Source organism: Dermacentor variabilis, chromosome 7 (assembly GCF_050947875.1).
Source record: "Dermacentor variabilis isolate Ectoservices chromosome 7, ASM5094787v1, whole genome shotgun sequence".
In the NCBI taxonomy this organism is placed as follows: Eukaryota; Metazoa; Arthropoda; class Arachnida; order Ixodida; family Ixodidae; genus Dermacentor; species Dermacentor variabilis.
Genome location: NC_134574.1, coordinates 13,893,128 through 13,914,618, shown reverse-complemented (window position 1 = coordinate 13,914,618; position 21,491 = coordinate 13,893,128). Strand labels below are relative to the sequence as shown.

The 21,491-nt window shown below is 50.1% G+C and overlaps 1 protein-coding gene across 1 annotated transcript in view; it reads right to left on the bottom strand.

The window, feature by feature from the left end:
• Positions 1-21,491, bottom strand: part of LOC142587339 (isoaspartyl peptidase/L-asparaginase) — a 712,895-nt gene that overhangs the window by 495,677 nt on the left and 195,727 nt on the right. The window lies entirely within an intron of this gene.

The following is a 21,491-nucleotide window of genomic DNA, read 5'->3' as shown; positions in this document are numbered from 1 at the left end:
AGCTATTTTCAGCTCGGCCGGCCGTCTACTGCCTTGGCCGAATACATGGCCCAGATAAGTAACCTGTGAACAACCAAATCTACACTTTTCCGCCTTCATCGTTAAGCCGGCTTCCCTCAACCGTGATAATGTTTGGGGTTTTACGTGCCAAAACCACTTTCTGATTATGAGGCACGCCGTAGTGGAGGACTCCGGAAATTTTGACCACCTGGGGTTCTTTAACGTGCACCTAAATCTAAGCACACGGGTGTTTTCGCATTTCGCCCCCATCGAAATGCGGCCGCCGCCCTCAACCGTGAGCACACCTGTTTGAGGTGCGATACGTGCTGTTCCCAGCTGTCCGAAAAAATTGCTAAATCATCCAGATATGGCAAGGCGAACTCCTGCATGTCTTTTAGGACAACATCCATTAACTTAGAGAAGCTAAAAGGCGCGTTCTTCAGCCCGAAGCTGAGTGCGAGAGGGCGAAAAGTGCCTACAGGTTAGTTGAATGCGGCATAGCGGCTGGCACTTTCTGAAAGGGGAACTTGCCAGTACACCCACACGAGATCTATAGCTGAGATGTATTTCGCAGCGCTAAATCTTTCAATTCGTTCCTCAATGTTGGGTATCGGGTACAGCTGATCCCTAGTGATAGCATTTAACTTCCTGTTGTCAACACACGGACGAGGGTCCTTGTTAGCGGTTTCTACCAGTATTAGCGGTGACGTGTAGTCACTCTCAGCGGGCTCAATAACTCCCAACTCTAATATTCCGCTGTATCTCTGCCTCCATAATTTCTCTCTGTCTTGGACACACCCTGTAAGGCTTTGATCTTACGGGTTCGGTTGATGTCAGCTCTATTTCATGCGTTATTAGTTCGGTTCTACCTGACCGATCGTTGACTCTGTCGAGATATTCCCACAACACCCCCTTTAGCTCATCTAGCTGCTCGAGTCTTAGAGCGTGCGAGCTTACCGAATCCTTTACTACTTCTTCTAGGCCGATTTCAGAGTTGGAGGTCGCCTTATTCTCCTTAAACTTGGTACCAGTGTCATCCTGCTCTTTCATGGTACAGTTAACGACTCCGCTCCGCCCTACATACGGCTTCATCAAATTACAGTGATATATCCTCACCTCCTTCCTGCGACCGGGCATTTTCAGAGCATAGTTAGTATCTGAAAGTATGTGCAACACTTTAACGGGCCCGTCCCAGTGAACTTCAAGCTTGTTCTTTCTTGAAGGTTTGAGGATCATTACCTGGTCTCCGGCGTTAAACGTGCGAAGCCTCGCATTTTTGTCGTAATAGAATTTGGCGTTGTTTTGAGCTACTCCCATGTTCTTTTCGACTAGTTCTTGGGTTGCGCTTAGCCGTTCTAGCAAATTTAGCACGTGTTCAACCACTGTTGGACTCTCTCCTCTTTCTTCCCACAGCTCTCAACATTCTGAGTGGAGAACGGAGTCTCCTACCATACACTAGTTCTGCCGGCGAGAACCCTGTCGCTTCATGTGGAACCGTTCGCAAAGCAAACAAAGTTGCCGGCAGACAGTTCTCTCAGTCCTCCTTATGCTCGTAACAGAGCGCACGCAAAACTCGCGTAAGCACTGAATGCCACCTCTATACACTGTTTGATTGAGGGTGATAGACAGAACTGTGTATTAACTTTACCCCGCATTTTTGCAAGAATGTGAAAGTCAGTGCGCGGGTGCATACTGACCCTTGATCCGCCTGAATTTCGGCTGGAAACCCAACTCGTGCAAACACTGTCAAAAGCGCGTCTACTACTTCGGTGGAGCTGAGCTCTTTCGGAGGGATTGCTTCTGGAAACTTTGTAGCCGGACACAGCATGGTAAACAATTATCTGTAACCTGATTTCGTTTTTGGTAGAGGCCCTACCGTGTCTATTACGAGTCGTCTGAAAGGTTCTGTTATTAGGGGCACTACGTTCAGTGGAGCTTTCCATGTCTCTCCTGGTTTACCAGAGCGCTGGCAGACGTCGCATTATTTTACAAAGTTTTCTACATCCTTGAAACAACCAGGCCAGTAGTATTCCATAAGCAATCTTTCCTTTGATTTGTTTATGCCTATAGGTGGCCCGACCACCCATTTCCAGGACAGAGACTCAAAAGGTCCTCCCTGTACTTAGTAGGTACAACTAACTGATCTAAAATCGTACCCTTTCGATCTCTGTAGTGCCGATACAACAATCGTCCTCTCTCATGTATCGTCACGTTTCGCCTAGCAATGCCTTCTTTAGCTGTGTGGTGTAATTTAGCTAAGCTGTCATCATTATTTTGCTCCGCTGCCAGTGACTCTCTGTCCACACGTAAGAGGTGATCAAAGTTCTTTAAGGCCGGTGATAATAACGACCCTGTCTCACTTGTGAGTGCCTCAACTTGGTCTTCCTGCAGGCTTGAACTTTGACACTCTAGTGCTACGCCCTCATTGAACTGGTCAGCTGGCAGGCTTTCCTCAACTGTTTTTTCATCACTCGAGCCTAGCTCGGATTCGGTTATTGCAGTTATCTCCTTTGCTACTTCCGCTGGAGCAGCTTGTGCATTTTCGGCCGAAAGCGACGCGATTTTACGAGCTTGGCCTCGCGTCAATGCCTGTACTACGCCCTCTCCCAGTTTAAGCCCTTTTTCACGCAGTAACTGATTTGAACGATTCAAAAAGATGTAAGGGTACTGCAGTGACAAAATTCGGAAACTGCAGCCTCGGTCTCTAGGTCCCCGAATGGTCCACAGATATTGACTTTGGCCATAGGCAGACACACGCTGTGTTCTTCTACAACCTGTTTGATCCAGGCTACTTCAGTGAAGTCATCTACCGTCACGTAAGACGGATGGACAATGTCCATCGTGGCGGCACTGTCTCTTAGCACTCGGCATGGTTTGCCATTAACTTGCAGGTCGTGAAGATAGGGGCTTAAAAGTTCCATATTCTCGTCTTTTTCCTCTACGTAGGAAAAAACTATGCTAGCCTTCCCGCAGTTTACAGCTATATGTTCCAGTTTGCGGCATCTATAACAGCGGATCGGCCTGAAAGATTCGAATTTTCTTTTCTGTTCTTTTTGTGTGGTTTCCCCGTTAAGTTTCTCCTCGCTCCTTTCTGCGGGCTTTTTCTCCACGTCTACAGGCTCCGATAGTCTAGTCTGCGAACCCTTTTTAAACGGAAATGGTTTCCGCGGTCCATTTCGACCGTCCCAATTTCCGTCCTCGGCGTTCAACTTTCTACGGGTTGCGTACTCTTCGGCTAATTCAGCCGCCCTTTCCACAGTGTTTACATTCCTCTGTCTTGCACCCACAGTTTCGCAGCTTGGGGGATGGTTTTGTAAAACTCATCTGGACACATGCATTCAATGATCATGTCTCTGCTGTCGTACGCTTCCGCGCTTTTCAGCCACTCGACTAGGTTGACCTTTAAGCCGTATGCAAATTCCGGATACCCCTCGCTATCTTTCTTGCCTGTGCCTCTAAAGCTGTGCCGAAAAGCTTCGGCTGAAAGGCAGTATTTCTTCAAGAGACTAGCCTGAACTTTTGCATAATCATATTGTCACGTGGTGGTGACGTTGACGAACACAGTGGTAATACTGTGAAAGACAAAACTAACTTTTATTGGGCGAACCTGTGCCCACAAAATCAGGCTACACTTATAGCACAACGATAGCGGCGAACACGGTCGGCGATCGTCGAAAATCTGATCAGCGGGTCACGCGCGTCGGCTTTTATAGAGCAGTCGTCGAATGTTCCAGACTAATCGTTCGGACCTGCGTGCCTTCCACAAAGTTCTACACCATTCGCGTCACGCGATGAAATCAGATAATACAAGGTTCGGCGACCACAGACAGCGGAAAGAAGCATCGATAACTTTCCAGAAACTTCGGATAGATTCAGGCGCGTCCCGCGCTGTGCGATAACATTTGGGCGGCGAAACGTGGTCGCCCGATAAAGATAAGTACACGTGTTAATACCCCCCTCTTAAAAAGCATCGACCCGATGCTACATACAAACGAAAGAAAAACACCCGTAGCAAAGAAAACAACCAAATAAGGAATTTCGTCAGCGTCCGTAAAAGGGTTTAAAGCGCACCACATGGACCACTTCAGATCGTGCGTGGCGCCGCTGTGAATACGAAATGCCGTCTGGCACGACCTCATTAGTCCAGTGCGCCAATACGTCGGATGACCTTGTAGGGTCCGAAATAGCGTCGGAGTAGTTTCTCACTGAGTCCTCGTCGGCGTATCGGGGTCCATACCCAAACACGGTCGCCGGGCTGGTACTCAACGAAGCGTCGTCGGAGGTTGTAGTATTGGCTGTCGGTCCTCTGCTGGTTCTTGATCCGCAGGCGGGCGAGCTGTCGGTCTTCTTCGGCGCGCTGGAGATAGGTAGCGACGTCAAGGTTCTCCTCGTCAGTGACGTGCGGCAGCATGGCGTCGAGCGTCGTCGTCGGGTTCCTGCCGGAAACCAGCTTAAACGGCGTGATCTGTGTTGTTTCTTGCACCGCCGTGTTGTAAGCGAAGGCTAAATACGGCAGGACTGCATCCCACGTCTTGTGCTCGACGTCGACGTACATTGCTAGCATGTCGGCGAGGGTCTTGTTCAGGCGCTCCGTGAGACCATTCGTCTGCGGATGGTAGGCAGTTGTCCTCCTGTGACTTGTCTGCCTGTACTGCAGAATCGTTTGGGTGAGCTCTGTTGTAAAAGCCGTTCCTCTGTCGGTTATGAGGACTTCTGGGGCACCATGTCGCAGCAGGATGTTCTCGACGAAAAATTTCGCCACTTCGGCTGCGCTGCCTTTTGGTAGAGCTTTAGTTTCAGCAAAGCGGGTGAGATAGTCCGTCGCCACGACGATCCACTTATTCCCGGATGTTGACATCGGAAACGGCCCCAACAAATCCATCCCAATCTGCTGGAATGGTCGGCGAGGAGGTTCGATCGGCTGTAGTAATCCTGCTAGGCTTTGTCGGTGGTGCCTTGCGTCGTTGACAGTCTCGGCATGTCTTGACGTAACGGGCGACGGCGGCGGTCAGACGCGGCCAGAAATACCTTTCCTGTATTCTCGACAGCGTCCGGGAGAATCCGAGGTGCCCAGCGGTTGGATCGTCGTGTAGGGCGTGCAGTATTTCTGGGCGCAGCGCTGACGGTACAACAAGAAGGTAGCTGGCGCGGACTGGTGAGAAGTTCTTCTTCACGAGCAGGTTGTTTTGCAGCGTGAACGAAGACAACCCGCGCTTAAATGCCCTAGGGACAACGTCGGTGTTCCCTTCCAAATACTCGACGAGGCCTTTTGGCTCCCGGTCTGCTCGTTGCTGTTTAGTGAAGTCTTGGGCGCTTATTATCCCAAGGAAGTCGTCGTCATCCTCGTCGTCTTGCGGCGGGGGATCGATGGGGGCGCGCGATAAGCAGTCGGCGTCGGAGTGTTTTCTTCCGGACTTGTATATTACAGTGACGTCATATTCTTGCAGTCTGAGGCTCTAGCTCGCCAGCCGTCCTGAAGGGTCCTTTAAGTTAGCTAGCCAACACAACGCGTGCTGGTCACTGACGATTTTGTGTGGCCTCCCATAGAGGTAAGGGCGGAATTCAGCTGTAGCCCAAATGATGGCGAGGCATTCCTTTTCAGTCGTACAATAATTTCTTTCCGCTTTTCACAGCGACCGGCAAGCATACGATATCACCCGTTCAAGTCCTTCTTTCCTCTGGACTAGGACGGCAACGAGGCCTAGGCTACTGGCGTCAGTGTGGATTTCGGTATCGGCGTCCTCGTCGAAGTGTGCAAGTACCGGCGGCGACTGCATGCGTCGTTTGAGTTCTTGAAATGCCTTGGCCTGCGACGTTTCCCACTTGAACTCGACATCACATTTGGTTAGATGTGTTAGCGGCTCCGCGATGCGTGAAAAGTCCTTGACATAGCGCCTGTAGTAGGCACACATGCCAAGGGATCTGCGCACTGCCTTCTCGGTTGGCTGCGGGAATTTTGCGATGGCAGCTGTCTTCTGTGGGTCGGGGCGTACTCCTGATTTGCTGATGACGTGGCCTAGGAACAAAAGCTCATCGTAAGCGAAGCGGCACTTTTCCGGCTTCAGAGTGAGCCCTGATGACCTCTAATACTATCGCAAGCCGCCTAAGGTGATCGTCGAAATTTCCGGCGAAGACAACGACGGCATCCAAGTAAACAAGGCACGTCTGCCACTTCAGTCCGGCTAACACTGTGTCCATGACGCGCTGAAACGCTGCAGGCGCCGAGCACAGTCCGAATGGCATGACCTTGAACTCGTAGAGACCGTCTGGCGTGATGAAGGCAGTCTTTTCGCGATCTCTCTCGTCGACTTCTATTTGCCGGTAGCCAGACTTGAGGTCCATCGACGAGAAGTATTTAGCGTTGCAGAGCCGATCCAATGCGTCGTCTATCCGTGGAAGGGGGTACACATCCTCCTTCGTGATCTTGTTCAGTCGGCGATAATCGACGCAAAAGCGTAGGGTTCCGTCCTTTTTCTTCACCAGGACTACAGGAGAGGCCCACGGGCTTTTCGACGGCTGGATGATGTCGTCGCGCAGCATTTCGTCGACTCGTTGCATAATAGCTTCACGTTCTCGCGTCGAAACTCGGTAAGGGCTCTGGCGGAGTGGTAGAGCGCTCTCTTCGGTTATTAGGCTATGCTTTGCAACTGGTGTTTGTCGAATCCTCGATGACGTCGAAAAGCAGTCTTTGTGTCGTCGGAGAAGACTTCTGATCTGTTGCTGCTTACTCATAGGAAGACTTGGATTCACGTCGAAGTCTGGTTCGGGGACTAAGCTCATCGGGGTAGATTCGGCTGAATCCGAGAGGACAAAGGCATTGCTGGTTTCCGTACTTTCTTCGATATATGCGATTGTCGTGCCCTTGTTGATGTGCTTGAATTCTTGGCTGAAGTTGGTTAGCTTAACTTCCACTTGCCCTCCGTGGAGTCGAGCGATCCCTCTTGCGACGCAAATTTCACGGTCGAGCAATAGACGTTGGTCGCCCTCGATAACGCCTTCTGCGTCAGTGGGTGTTTCGGTGCCGACGGAAATAATAATGCTGGAACGCGGCGGGATGCTCACTTGATCTTCGAGCACACTCAAGGCGTGGTGACTACGAGGGCTCTCCGGCGGTATCGCTTGATCTTCTGACAGCGTTATTGACTTCGACTTCAGGTTGATGATTGCGCCGTGTTGGTTCAGGAAGTCCATGCCGAGGATGACGTCTCGTGAACACTGTTGCAGGATAACGAAGGTGGCAGGGTAAGTCCGGTCATGAATGGTAATTCTTGCCGTGCAGATTCCAGTCGGCGTTATCAGCTGCCCTCCAGCAGTCCGAATTTGAGGGCCTTCCCATGCGGTCTTAACTTTCTTCAACTGGGCGGCGATGTGTCCACTCATGACGGAGTAACCAGCCCCTGTGTCCACTAAGGCGGTGACTGCGTGGCCGTCGAGAAGCACGTCGAGGTCGGTGGTCCTTTGCCTTGCGTTACAGTTAGGTCTTGGCGTCGGATCACGGCTGTGTCGCGTTGACCTGTGGCTGGTATGGGACGTCGTCAGATCGGCTTTCGTCGTCGTATTCTTTGCTTTCACGCTTCGTCGGGATGGCTGCGCGTCGTTATGTCGTCGAGGTAGTTTCTTCGGCGTCTTCGTCGGCGGCGGAGGATCTTCGCCAGTTCGACGAACAGCAACCGCACCTCCATCGGTTGCTGCTTTTAGTTTTCCGGTTATAGGCTCGCTGGCCGGCCCCGGGCTGGGCCAGTGTATGGACGGCGCTGCGGCGACAGGTAGCGGCCTGGTGATGGCGAACGCGACGGTTGTCGAGAGCTCCACTGAGTAGCCGCGAGGTAGTCAGCGATATCGCGAGGGTGTTCACCTTGCTGTGGGCGCGGAGCGTTGACGGCGAAACCTCGCAGTTCCATCTCCCGGTATGGACATCGTCGGTAGACGTGACCCGCTTCCCCGCAGTGGTAGCAGAGCCGGCGGTGGTCAGGAGCGCGCCAAACGTCGGTCTTCCTCGGGTAGCTGCGCTGGGCGACGGGTGGGCGTGCTGGCGGCGGCGGTGGTCGACGGAATTGCGCCGTTACAGGGCCCTGGCGCGGTCGCAGAGGAGGACCTTGACGGCGTACAACAGCGGCGTAGGTCATCGCTTCGGGCAGGGGTTGCGGTAATTGAGGTTGCACCTCCGGAACTCCAAGCGACCGCTGAACCTCATCTTTGACGATGTCAGCGATCGAGGCCATTTAAGGCTGCGACGACGGGAAGATCTTCTGAAGCTCCTCTCGTACGACTGCCCTGATAGCCTCGCGCAGGTCGTCGGAGGCCAGTGATTGAACTCTGGCATAGTTTGTATAGTTAGTGCGGCAGTCGAATTGCCGGATTCACATCTCGAGTGTCTTCTCGGTGCTAGTGGCCTCGCTAAGAAACTCGTCGACGGTCTTCGGTGGGTTTCGTACCATACCGGCGAAAAGTTCCTCCTTTACACCACGCATTAGTAGCCGGACTTTCTTTTCCTCGGACATTTCCGGGTCGGCGTGGCTGAATAGGCGGCTCATTTCTTCTGTAAAAATCGCGGTGGTCTCGCTAGGCAGCTGCACTCGGGTTTCTAGTAGTGCTTGGGCTCGTTCTCGGCGTACGACGCTTGTGAATGTCTGCAGGAAGCCGCTTCGGAAAAGGTCCCAGGTCGTTAAGGTGGCTTCTCTGTTCTCGAACCACGTCCTGGCAGCGTCTTCCAATGCGAAGAAGACATGTCGCAGTTTGTCGTCGCTGTTCCAGCTGTTAAATGCAGCGACCCTCTCGTACGTCTCGAGCCAGGTTTCCGGGTCCTCGAATGTTGAGCCGCGGAACGTGGGGGGCTCCCTGGGCTGCTGCAGCACGACCGGGGATGCTGGGGCTGCCATTGCGGTGGACTTGGTGGCAATCTTCCTGCTCGTCTCAGGTAGAAGTCCGTGCTCTGGGGCCAGTCCTTGCAGTCGGCGGCTAGCACGCTGGTCTTGGGCGACGTTGGTTTTATCCTCGCGCTTCGGGCTTGGATCGCGGCTTTGCGGGGGCGTTCGGCACATGAACGCACAAGCACCTCCACCAGACGTCACGTGGTGGTGACGTTGACGAACACAGTAGTAATACTGTGAAAGACAAAACTAACTTTTAGTGGGCGAACCTGTGCCCACAAAAACAGGCTGCACTTATAGCACAAAGATAGCGGCGAACACGGTCGGCGATCGTCGAAAATCTGATCAGCGGGTCAAGCGCGTCGGCTTTTATAGAGCAGTCGTCGAATGTTCCAGACTAATCGTTCGGACCCGCGTGCCTTCCACAAAGTTCTACACCATTCGCGTCACGCGATGAAACCAGATAATACAAGGTTCGGCGACCACAGACAGCGGATAGAAGCATCGATAACTTTCCAGAAACTTCGGATAGATTCAGGCGCGTCCCGCGCTGTGCGATAACATTTGGGCGGCGAAACGTGGTCGCCTGATAACGATAAGTACACGTGTCTATATGCATCCTGTGCACTCAGTCTGGCGATTACTTCCGCCGCCTCACACGGCAACGTAGAAAGCAACCGCTGTGGCCATGTACTCGGGCCGAAGTTCATCTCGCAAGTCCTTTCAAAATTGCTTAAGAACAAGCCTATGTCGGTCCTGACTTCAAATGGCTTTAATAGCCTCTCCATGCGGTATGATTCTGCCTCACATGATCGTCCCAGAGCCCCTTCATTAACTTGAGACCACCCCAAACGTTTGCTTTCAACTTCAAGTTGCATTTTTCTTAACTCACGTTCCTCTCTCTCTCTGTCCCGTTCTTCTCTTTTTTTCAGAAATTCCAACCCCATTTCAATTTCTTCCTCACTCGCCTGTTCGGAAATTAGCTGCAATAATTCCGATTTTAGCATTTCCTTGCATTCATCTAGGCCCAGTTCCTCACCAACAATCAACAATTCGTCTCTCAGCAGTCTCCTTAAATCCATGATTGCTGCTTTACTGCCTTGATCCTGCTCGCTAAATCTAGCTAGGAAAACACAACATAGCTAACACTCAACAATCTAGCTTCCCTACTGTTCTAAACAGAATAACCACAAGATGAAGCCTAGAGAGTCAAAGCAAGAACCAAGCACTCACCGCAGTCACGTCGCAAAGTCCATCTCACCGCTGTCAGCCAGTTGTTATGATTGGGGGTTCAATCCCATCGCTCGTGATCCGTTGTCAAGATTGGAGTCGGGCATGAATTAGAAGGTAGCTGGCCCATGCCGTCATCCAACTTATCCACGCTGAGGACGTTGATTAAGGGAAGGACTGCTTCCCATCGAGAACGAGGAATATGGGTTTATTTACAGTATTATGGCAAAGAAGTCCGACACGGCTTTGGACGGCACGATGGACGCGGACGAGAAGACGCAACAGCGTAGGCTTAGCCAGTCACACCAGGAACAGCGTCTAGCCCGAGCCCCACTTCCGGAGCACTGGCGATCCGGCTGCGGAGCTCTGCACGGCGCACTTCTTCTTCCTTACAGTATTTCTATCAGTCTAACATGACTGTTTGAGAAAGTGCATCAGTCTAACATGACTGCTTGAGAGAGAGTGTCATGAGCAGCCACACAACAGCGGTTTTTAAACACTCGGTCATCTCCCGATAACCAGGTGACGGAAACGGCCGTCTAAGCACCGTAGGCGAGTTGACCAGGCACCGTAGGGGAGAACGAGGCACCGTAGGGGCATTTATTCTCCGAACTGCAGCGCCCCCGCGTCCGCGCATTGTCTGGCGTCTTGGCCGGCGTTGTGGGAAGGGGTGTCAGTAATTGTTCCCGCGGCTCGGTAACAATAGTTGTTCCGCCGAGCCCGTTTAGATGCAATGGCGACTTCGTCAAACTCGGCTCCAACGACGGAGAGTCCAGGACGCACGTATTGTTGTTCACACACAGTCGACTTAGTCACGCCGTGGCTAGAGGTGTGCGGCGACGCTCCCGGAATGTTGCCGCCATAGTCGCAACTGGGTGGCAAAACTTGCACTGCAGCTAGCCGCTCTTAACAGTGCCTATTTCAGAGAACGGTGTAAGTAATACCAAACCTTTTCACACAAAATGCGCGCCTATTTCTTCCATTTAGGCCTTAATAAAGTTGCCACATTTGATTAAAACAACTCACCAGAGTGATAAGAATTGTGTTGAAAGCTTCGCTGGGCAGTGTCCTTCTAACACGGATTTATGATGTTGACACCAAATATGAAGGTATTCCTTCCATGTAAAATGCTGTGTCTCTCATACTTAAGTAATAAGGGAATGGTAAGCGTTTAGAGGAGCATCATAAATAACTTCGCGTGTTGAACTAGCTGGCGTTATTTTAAAGCAAAATTTATGGACAGGGTGCATACATGCATTGCAAGACCAGTAGACCCCTTCAGCGCTACATAGCTTGCGATATCCCAGTCGGAAACTTTCATGACTCAAGCGGTTTCCAAGGAGGAGCTGCGGTCCACGCATGGCAACAGAAATAACCCAAAATAACCTTCTGTAAGTACGGCTCAAGCCGCCTATACCACAAGCAGGGACTAAGAAAACGAGCACGCGCGGCAGCCGAGCGAGCCGGAGCGAGAGGGGCGCCCTGGCCATGACGTCACTCGCGAGAGGGCGCCACTCCAAATTCTCGCCGCTAATAGCAACCTGCTCGGCTACTGTTGCATAAGCCTTTCGCACGAATGCTCAGTTGATGAGAGTGCCATTAGAGTCAACCGAAACTACGGCATAGTGATCAGAGCGCCCGTACTGGGCGGCGTCAGCGAAACATGGAAGATTCAGAGTGGCACACAGCCACTTTTAATGGGGAACGAGCCTGGGCGAGCCGGCGCCCTACGGTAGTGAGGTTGGACACTATGTGGCAGGGGATCTACCTTGAACGTATCTCGCACCACGGGTGATATGGTCGTGCTGCGCTCCGTGATTTCCTGGTGACTGCATCCAACGAAAGGGAAATTGTACCTTCCACATTGCAACGAAAATAAGAGTAGCGGTGGCGTTGTGAACTAAAGTATGCGACCGAGAGATGGCGCTAGCAAAATCAAAACTAATATCATTATTATTAAGTAGTGAGTAATATGGCCGCTATGGTAGCGGCTCGTGGGGCTCGTCGCACTGCGCGCTGTTAGGAACGGCCTGCAGAGGTGCCGACATGCAAATTTTTCTCAGCCAACTGCAGCTGCGAGCGCGGCGAGCTTCCTCCTTGGTTGGCTCGGTGGCTGCGCCACAACGCTGTCACGTAACATGCTGGCTTTCACCATGCAGATGATCACCGCCGTTGTTTGCCACGTGATGCTGCCTCCACTGCGGATGGCTTGCATCACGGGACCAACGGAGCATGCGCCATCACTATGCCGATACCCCAACCAGACCGACATCTCACCTACCTTGCCTTTGCTGAAGAAACCTAGGCCGCCACTCGGGTACTGGACCCTCCAACCAGCGTGGGACCACGCATCGAAAGTGACACTATCAATCACAGTTGAAACTGTATAAATAACAGTTGATACTATATCACAGTTGAAAGTTACCGCCCGTGCTGTTTATGTGTTCTCTCCCTCTGTCCCCGTCTTTATTTGCGGTCAATATGATATGCACTATCAAGTCCGTCTACTATAAGGAGCAGCAACCATCGCGACTGCCTTGTGGGCTCGGTGGCTGCGCCACAACGCTGTCCCGTAACATGCTGGCTTTCACCATGCAGGTCAGTGCAAAATACAGTCTTTTCAGTAAGAAATGTAGCAATTACTGTTTGGTGCAGCTCCCGAGCCCTCAGTGCAGCCTCGCTATGCTTAGTGAATGTGTGCATGCTATTCCGTCATTGCTGTTGCTGTCGGGCGATGTCGAAACCAATCCGGGGCCTAGTATAGCTGACGTTTTCGCTGAGCTGCAGAAGCTGACAGTTGGACAAAGCACACTAGTCACTGAGGTACAAGGTCTAAAGAATCAACTTTCGTGCACCGATGCAACACTAACAGATTTAAATAAGCGAATTATGGAACTGGAACAACACTACCAGGCACTGATACCCCTGCGAAGCGAATTAGAAGCTGTGTACGCTACTACCTCTGAAACTGGTCACCTGGTATCTAGCCTAGAGAGCCACATAGAGGATGCTGACAACTTTCAATCTTTCATCCTCCGTTCATCTCAGGAATGGAACCATCTTCCCTCAAGTATGGAAGCTATCACCAACAGCAAACTTTTTTGCAAAACATTAGCTAACATTGTATACTCAGGAGAATCAATACGTTACCAGAACTCACTGCACTTGTCTGTGTGTTTGCTTTGCCCTACTACTTTGTAACCACTCCCCGTTTTAATGCCATGTGGCCCTGAGGGTACAATAAATAAAAGATAGAATAAACTGAAGAATCACTTCAAAGGGTTTCAGTCAACATGAAGTATAATTTCTGCAAAATTTCTTTGAGCATTTCTGAAGATTTTAAAATTATTCGCATTTTCATGTATCAAATTAACGCTGTGAGGAACCATGTGATACTTGGTGGTAATGACCGTAAAACTGATTTGCAAAGAGCAGATGACATAGTTAGTGAACTAGCAAGTAGGAGCTTGCTACATTGTTTCTCTTCCGGTTGTCAGGACCATAACGAATTGAAAAGAAGCAAGTTGGCACGCAACATGTTACTTCTCTAGTTGTCATGAAACGCTCTCAAATCCAAGTAAGCTTGTAAGTAAAATTTTAGCATTGCCGCTCGATATATACAAAACTGAAGACTGCTGATTTTTTGATGCTCACACCCCCCTATCTGGTAAGCTTGCAAACATTTCATGGTGAAGCACATAGTTCAAGAGGACCTGTTGTCATTATGGTGACTGTTGAGCTTCTTATGCCTTGGCATGGGCAGCTTGCTGACTAATAATCTCTGTTTTGTTTGTCTTCCTGAAAAGAAAAATGATGAAGCCATGAGAAACATGCAAGCAAAAAGTGGCGAAACAAAAGTTAGTCAAATAAATTAACAAATCACGGTTCTAGGTGAAGAGTTCGGAAACATACTTTGTGAGGATTCTGGCCCAGTGGTGGCACATTCAATAATGCCTTGTACGTCCAGGGCAAACAGAGACCAACAGGGCGAACAAATATGAGTAGCGTCTTGGAGGTTGTAGTAGAAAGAAAAAAGAGCCTTAATTACTATAGCAGAAGTGTGGGTGAGTTTGTGAGTCATGTATGACTAAGAACAGTGCACAAAACGCTCCACGACACAAAAGCACACGCACACAACACTGTTTTTAGTCTGCATTTCTTTCAATGGTGTCCTTGTGTGGGCTGTGCTTAGTGAAGCGCCGATTAGATGACATTTTTTGCCAGCTACTAGGTAATAAAAACTAATTTTGTTATGTACCAAATGCAATTAATCTATCACCGGAAGTACATTTGCGCTAATGTGCAGTGAATTTATCACAGAGTATTATTTATGCTAAACAGCTAACACAATTTATAATTTATGCTGTACTCCGGGTTGGGAATTTTATAAACGTGGCAAAATAACAAGAGCTTTCTTTGAATTCCTTTTGAAGAACAATAACTTTATAATTATTATTTTCCTGTTTTAAGAAATGACTACAGGAATCTGTTGCATCCGCCTCGCACGCAAAGAAATTCAAAGTTGAAAATGCGAAGCACTGCTTTTCTACTAACCGGTGCACACACCCAGAGGCTGCAAAGTCAATCCGTTTTGGTGGGTAGTTTCGAAACAGACTGTGCTCGGTTTCAGCGGCAAATTTTCACGCTAGCTAGCACATTTTGTAAAAGCAACACTCTTTTACGCAGCCATAGGCAGCGGTTCACTAACGACGGAAGCCGTGCATGCAGCCGTTATCACAGTGAAACGCCGCAGCTACACACGTTCGCTTGATGACGGCTGTCGAATGTTGTACGCATAAATTGACTGAGATATTATTGTTATCTAATTAAAACGAACCTGCATGATGCTGCTCAAGAAAGACGACCACCCTTTTCGAAAACATCACCGCCGTACAGTTTTAATCGATAAACGGCACGTACTGTAATCAATGCCAGTGGGCTGCTGCATATCGCACGTCAGTGAGGTCTCAAAACCTTTATACAAGTAATAAAACACAGACTTTAATAGGAGAAGTCCACCAAGCCATATTTCTATTATTTTGCAACAAAATGACATGGTAACTGTGTTTGTCATTTATTATATGTACATATATAGGTCAAATATTTAGTAAAGCCCTTTAAACTTCCTAATGTAGCGCCACGCTTTGAAGAGTACCGCCTCCACCTCGCGCACTCTGACCGACGCCGCGTCGCTGTACCGATGGAGTTGGCCAGACTGTTCAGTGGCAACAGTACATGAGATAAGTACGCCACTGTGATAGGATAAGAACACGCTGTTCGCAAAGTTAGGCTGCTTAAGTTATGTTTCGGTATTGGTGTTTGAGAGCCTTTGGTTTAATTCTGCGTAAACATTTACTCTTGTGCAGCGCGACGGTCGAGTTTGGTCGAACTCAAGAGGAACGTGAACGCTCGCTTTCGCGGCACAAAATTTCGGGGCAAAATTTGGGGTTCCCAGTTGAGTGACTTGCACTGAAATTTTGATGGGAAGTATGGTGGGTTAACAGCTAATTCCGGGTGTTTGAACGCTGAGCGGTATTGTGTTGCCGGGTCGACTCTTCTGTGCCAGTTGTTGTGAGATGGTTGAAGGCATTCCAAGTACGCAGGGGTTGCAGAGAGCAAAGCCATCGTCTTCATCGCCAGCCATTCTCTTCCTGCCCAGTGGTTGCCAGCACTGGCCAGGCGAGATTTTCAGGGCCATGGAGGAGCTGTTAGGAATGCCGTACAGGGTGACAACGTGCCAGCTATTTCAGCCCGCTGCACGTGTTCCAATCCAACCGGACGGGGCGCACTTCAGAGAACTGCGAACAACCGGCAGCCACGTGGCGCGGGGTCAGCTCAGGAGAGTTCTCGAGGGGAGGCAATTGGCGGAACCTGTCCATGAGCTTTTCGAGACACCAGACAATGTAGTACCCTGCCGCGCCACCCGGGACGGAGCAGAGTTCTACGAAGCCCTCTGACGTCGGCTCCGGAGCTTTACACCAGTGTGTATGTGCGGCACGTGTATGTGAGTCATCATCCTCCTCCAACAGCCCTCATCCTCCTCCGAAAGGGCTGGTCTACGGTGACGTCGAACGGTGACGTCGAACGATGACTGGACGAACGTTTCCATCCGCTTGGAATCAAGGGGGGACGAAGTGCTTATAAGCAGCGATTGCCGGCTGCTAGGGAGTGCTCGTTGTCGTGCTCGAGATGTACTAGTGAGCTGAGTGCTCGTTGTCGTGCTAGAAATGTACTCGTGAGCTGTGTGCTCGTAAGCTGTTTGTGGTATGATAGTCTTGCGGGCTACATATGGGAGTCGTGCTAGACTGTCGATGTATGTCTTGTCTATGATATAAATAATGTAAATAAATCCTGCTCGCCTAGTCCTGTCGCCCCAAGGCCCTTCCTACAGCTACGACTGCCAAATCTGACAACACACATAAAACCGACGCACAAACGTACATACATATAAAAAGTAGGACCCCACATCGATCCCTCGAAATAATATTGTCGCTGCGCCCATTGCTCGAACACCTCAAAAGTTCGCGTGCAAACGCGCATTACATTGTAACAAAAAGCGGTGCAATGTTTTTCAACATGCATATGAAGCTTCTTCGCGTAGGCCGGAAGGCAAGAAATGTTTTCAAGGGTGTTTAAACAAAACTTCATACACATGTGGTGGACAATTCTATGGAGCACATTTTCGAGGCCGAAACCAGACGAATAATGATCCCCGTAAAGAGAACTATCGTGCCTGCCGTTAGGTCAGTGACCGTTAACCGTGACTACCATTCATCACTAACCGTTGCTCACAGCAGCTACAGGTTTCCCATATATGCGGTGCAGACACGTAGATATAAATGCATTTCACATGTTCACATGCGCACATTTTATGCAAAACTTATTTTTACGATTCATACCGTAAGCTTAAAGCTGCTTCGTAGCAGCAAATGTCCAAGTGGAAAAAGATTCAAGATGCACGAGCTTCTAGATCAAATTTATTTCGTACAAAGGAATGTATGAGCAATGGCTGATGGCAGCAGGCTTTGAGTGTTAGCTCTTGGAGCCTTGGGGGCCAGAATTCAAAGCCACTGGAAAGGCAAGAAATTATTAAGTGTAACAACAGGTTATTTTCATTGCACTAATCACATAAGATGGCGAACTGGCAAAGTAATTATTCACATACTGCAGACTGTAATGTGACAGCACATTTTTCTTTATCTCTTCATACTGCTCAGTTTATTTTTACTATAACACAGCACTTATTAATCATATAAATAGAATTTTACATTCTCCACGTCGAATAAAGCTAATCGAACAAGCAGCACATTGCGGGCGGTAAATGCTGAAGCTATCACAGGTGTCTCATCAGCAAGAGCACACGATGTTTTCGCTTACTACATAACAATGAACACCAGCACATCAATCGACCTTGCATGAAAAATCAGAATGCCGACAAAACAGTTTTAAAAAGAAAAAGAACAGAGTAGAGAAATACCAGACTGCAGCGGGCAAATTGAATCTGCTAGTATTTGCTGTTTTCAACACATTGTTCTAGACCCGCATAGTCAGAACAATCGCACAAACAACACAGCGAATTGGGCAAGTTGGTAATTGACATTCTTGGCGTATATTTGCAGCGCGACACAGACGTGCCGTCCTTTCTTTGTACCGCGTCTGTGTCGCGCTGCACATATACTCCAAAGATTGGACAAGTGAACAACCTCTCATGCCAGGAGTACGCATTCAGCGTGTACAGGAGTCGAACTCGAGATAAATGCCGCTTTAGTGTAAACAAGCCGAGCTCGCCTCTTTAAACAAGGCGAACAGACCTCGCATATCCTGGTCCCTTTCGGAGCCGGCAGGTCTCGTCCGTTCGCACGGCACCACGTGAAAAGCTTTGCCACCTTCCGTGCGGTTTGCGCAGTTTGGGGCGCTGCAACCCGTCACTGGAATACAAGTGTCAAAATAATGTGTTTCGTATGACCTCACCAAGGTCATTAACTTAATATCCTCGAATACCGTACCTGCAACCCGGAACCGATATTGCTGCTACGCACGCTCGACGATCCGCTGATTACAATTTCAATGGCACTGACGGAAACGAGTCGGTGTCGCGCCCGTAAAATTGGCTTCGCAGCGGCAGCAGTTGAACATTTGACGTCATTTTGCACCACCTGATAGCGCTCGGCGAATAGCGGTGCGAGCGGCGCCGGAAAAGTTACGCGCAACTCTGCTCCCTGCGGGAGCATATAAAGGAACACTAATATGTAGTAGTGCTCCTGTATATGCTCCCGCAGGGAACAGAGTCCCGCATAACTTTTCCGGCTCTGCTCGCACCGCTATTCGCCAAGCGCTATCAGGTGGTGCAAAATGACGTCAACTGGTAAACTGCGCCGCTGCGAACCCAACTTTACGGAAATGGCGCCGACTCGTTTCTGTCAGTGCCATCGAAATTGCAATCAGCGGACCGTCGAGCGGGCGTAGCAACGATCGGCTCCGGGTTGCAGGTACGGTATTCGAGGATATTAAGTTAATGACCTTGGTGAAGTGCTACGAAGCAGATTGTTTTGACACTTGAATTCCAGTATGACGGGTTGCAGCACCCCAAACTGCGCAAACCGCACGGAAGGTGGCAAAGCTTTTCGCGCGGTGCCGTGCGGACGGACGAGACCGACCGGCTCCGAAAGGGACCAGGATATGCGAGGTCTGTTCGCCTTGTTTACACTAAAGCGGCAATTATCTCGAGTAACGCTCCTGTACACGCTGAAATGCGTACGCCTGGCATGAGAGGTTGTTCACTTGCCCAATTTTTGGTGTATATGTGCAGCGCAACACAGACGCGGTATAAAGGACGACACGCCTTTGTCGCGCTGCACATATACGCTAAGAATGTTAACTTACCAGCTCGCTCAATCAGCTTTGTTGTTTGTACGATTGTTCTGACTATGCGGCTCCAGAAAAGTGTGTTCAGAACAGAGTAAATACTAGCACGTACAATTTGCCCGCTGCACCCTAGTTTCTCTCTGCCCCGTTTTTTTTTATTTTTTTGTCGGCGTTCTGATTTTCCATGTAAAGTCGATTGATGTGCTGGTGTTCATTGTTTTGTAGTAAGCGAAAACACCGTGCGCTCCTGCTTATGAGACAGCTGCGATAGCTTCAGCATTTACCGCCCGCAATATGTTGCTTGTTCGATCAGCCTTAGTCGACGTCAGGAATGTGAAATTATTTTTGTACGTTTAATAAGCGCTGTATTATAGTAAATTAACCTGAGTAGTAGGAAGAGATCAAGAAAAATGTGCTATCATATTAGAGTCTGCAATGTGTGAATAATTACTTTGCCAGTTCGTCATCTTATGTGATTAGTCTAATAAATATAACCTGCTGTTACTCCTAAAAATTTCTTGCCTTTCCAATGGCTTGATAACATTTCCCATACAGCTATCCTTGACCAGGTCTCCAACCTCCACCTGGGAGAGCGAGCCCACAATTACATTCGTGACTTTCTCTCCAATCGCACGCCCACCCTCTCAGCCGGGTATTTACGATCAGACTAGCTTCCCCTTGGCAGCAAAGGCAGCCCGCAAGGTTCAGTTATCTCTCCCATGCTCTTTAACTTAGTCATGATTGGCCTTGCTCAGCAACTACAACGAGTCGACAATATCAGCCATACCATATACGCCGACGACATCACCATCTGTTCGTACCGAGGCAGTGATGGTAAAGTGGAGTCAGCCCTCCAAACGGCGATTGACACGGTTGAAGCCAATCTCCAAGGGACCGGACTGCGCTGCTGGCCGGCTAAATGGGAGCTTCAGCTCTACAAGCCCATTCAGCGGGGTCGCCCTCCCAAACACCAATCTGATCATCTACCCTGTGACGCCATCACCCTACGCCTTACCCGCCATGGTTGCTCAGTGGCTATGGTGTTGGGCTGCTGAGCACGAGGTCGCGGGATCGAATCCCGGCCACGGCGGCCGCATTTCGATGGGGGCGAAATGCGAAAAACACCCGTGTGCTTACATTTAGGTGCACGTTAAAGAACCCCAGGTGGTCAAAATTTCCGGAGTCCTCCACTACGGCGTGCCTCATAATCAGAAAGTGGTTTTGGCACGTAAAACCCCAAATATTATTATTATTACCCTACGCCTTCAAGATGGCAGTCCTATCCCACACGTCCCTAGTATCCGGGTCCTCGGTCTCACCTTCTCTACCGACGGCTCTAACGCCTTGGCTCTCAACAAGATCTGTGCCCAATCTCAAAACACCCTACGACTTCTTAAACGTATCTCTAACCGACGAGGGGGACTCAAAGAAGAAAGCCTTCTACGCCTCGCCCAATCCTTTGTCATAAGTCACATTACCTACGTTGCGTACCTAAACTGGTACCGGGAGCAAAACAAGCTCGACACCCTCATGCGAGGGGTCTACAAGCAAGCACTTGGCCTCCCGCATTGCACCAGCACTGAACTCTTCAACCAAGTGGGAGTTCACAACAACCTTTCCGAACTCATTGAAGCCCAACAACGCTCTCAGCTTGAACGGCTCACCCTTACTGTAACGGGACTCTTTATTCTATCCACGCTTGGCTTCACCTACCATCAACAACAGGGCCCCAAACAACCGATCCCTACCGACATCCGTAGCTGGATCTACATAGACCCTATCCCTAGGAACATGCACCCTGAATATAATAGGGCCCGGCGTCAAGCTCGGGCCGGAGCTATCATAAAAGCCCTAGCTCACGTACCTGGCGTCACATTTGTTGATGCAGCCCAATATTGCCATTACACACGATTTGTGGCCGTCGCCAGACGCGATGGAGTCCTACACCACGCCTCCAGCGTCACTACCACCACTGCCGAGACGGCTGAAGGAGTGGCCATCGCCCTGGCCACTTTAGATCCCACCTGTCACACCATCGTGTGTGACTCTCGCTCAGCCGTCAGTAACTTCAGCAAAGGCCGTATTTCTCCCCAAGCTCTTCGCATCCTCTGCCAGGCACCACACTCTAAAGACAGCACAATCTCCCTAACATGGATCCTGGCCCTTGCGGGCCCTGTCCACCCACACCTCCCCAATCTCAACGAGGTCACCCACTCACTCCATTGCTCGAGGCCTAGTCAACCGCGCCGGAGTCACTGGAGATGAGTTGGACACCAGGGACAATCTGACAACTTATAACGATCTTGTTAAGGCCTTTTACCGCAGTCGCCGAATCTTCCCCCCGCCTCACCCCAAGCTCAGCCAGGCGCAGGCTACAACCCTGCGTCTGCTACAAACAAACACGTACCCTTCACCCGCCCGCCTCCACGTTATATTTCCAGACGTCTACACTACCCCCAACTGCCGGTGCTGTGGAATTCACCCGGCTACGCTTCCGCATATGCTGTGGGAGTGCCCAGCACAGTA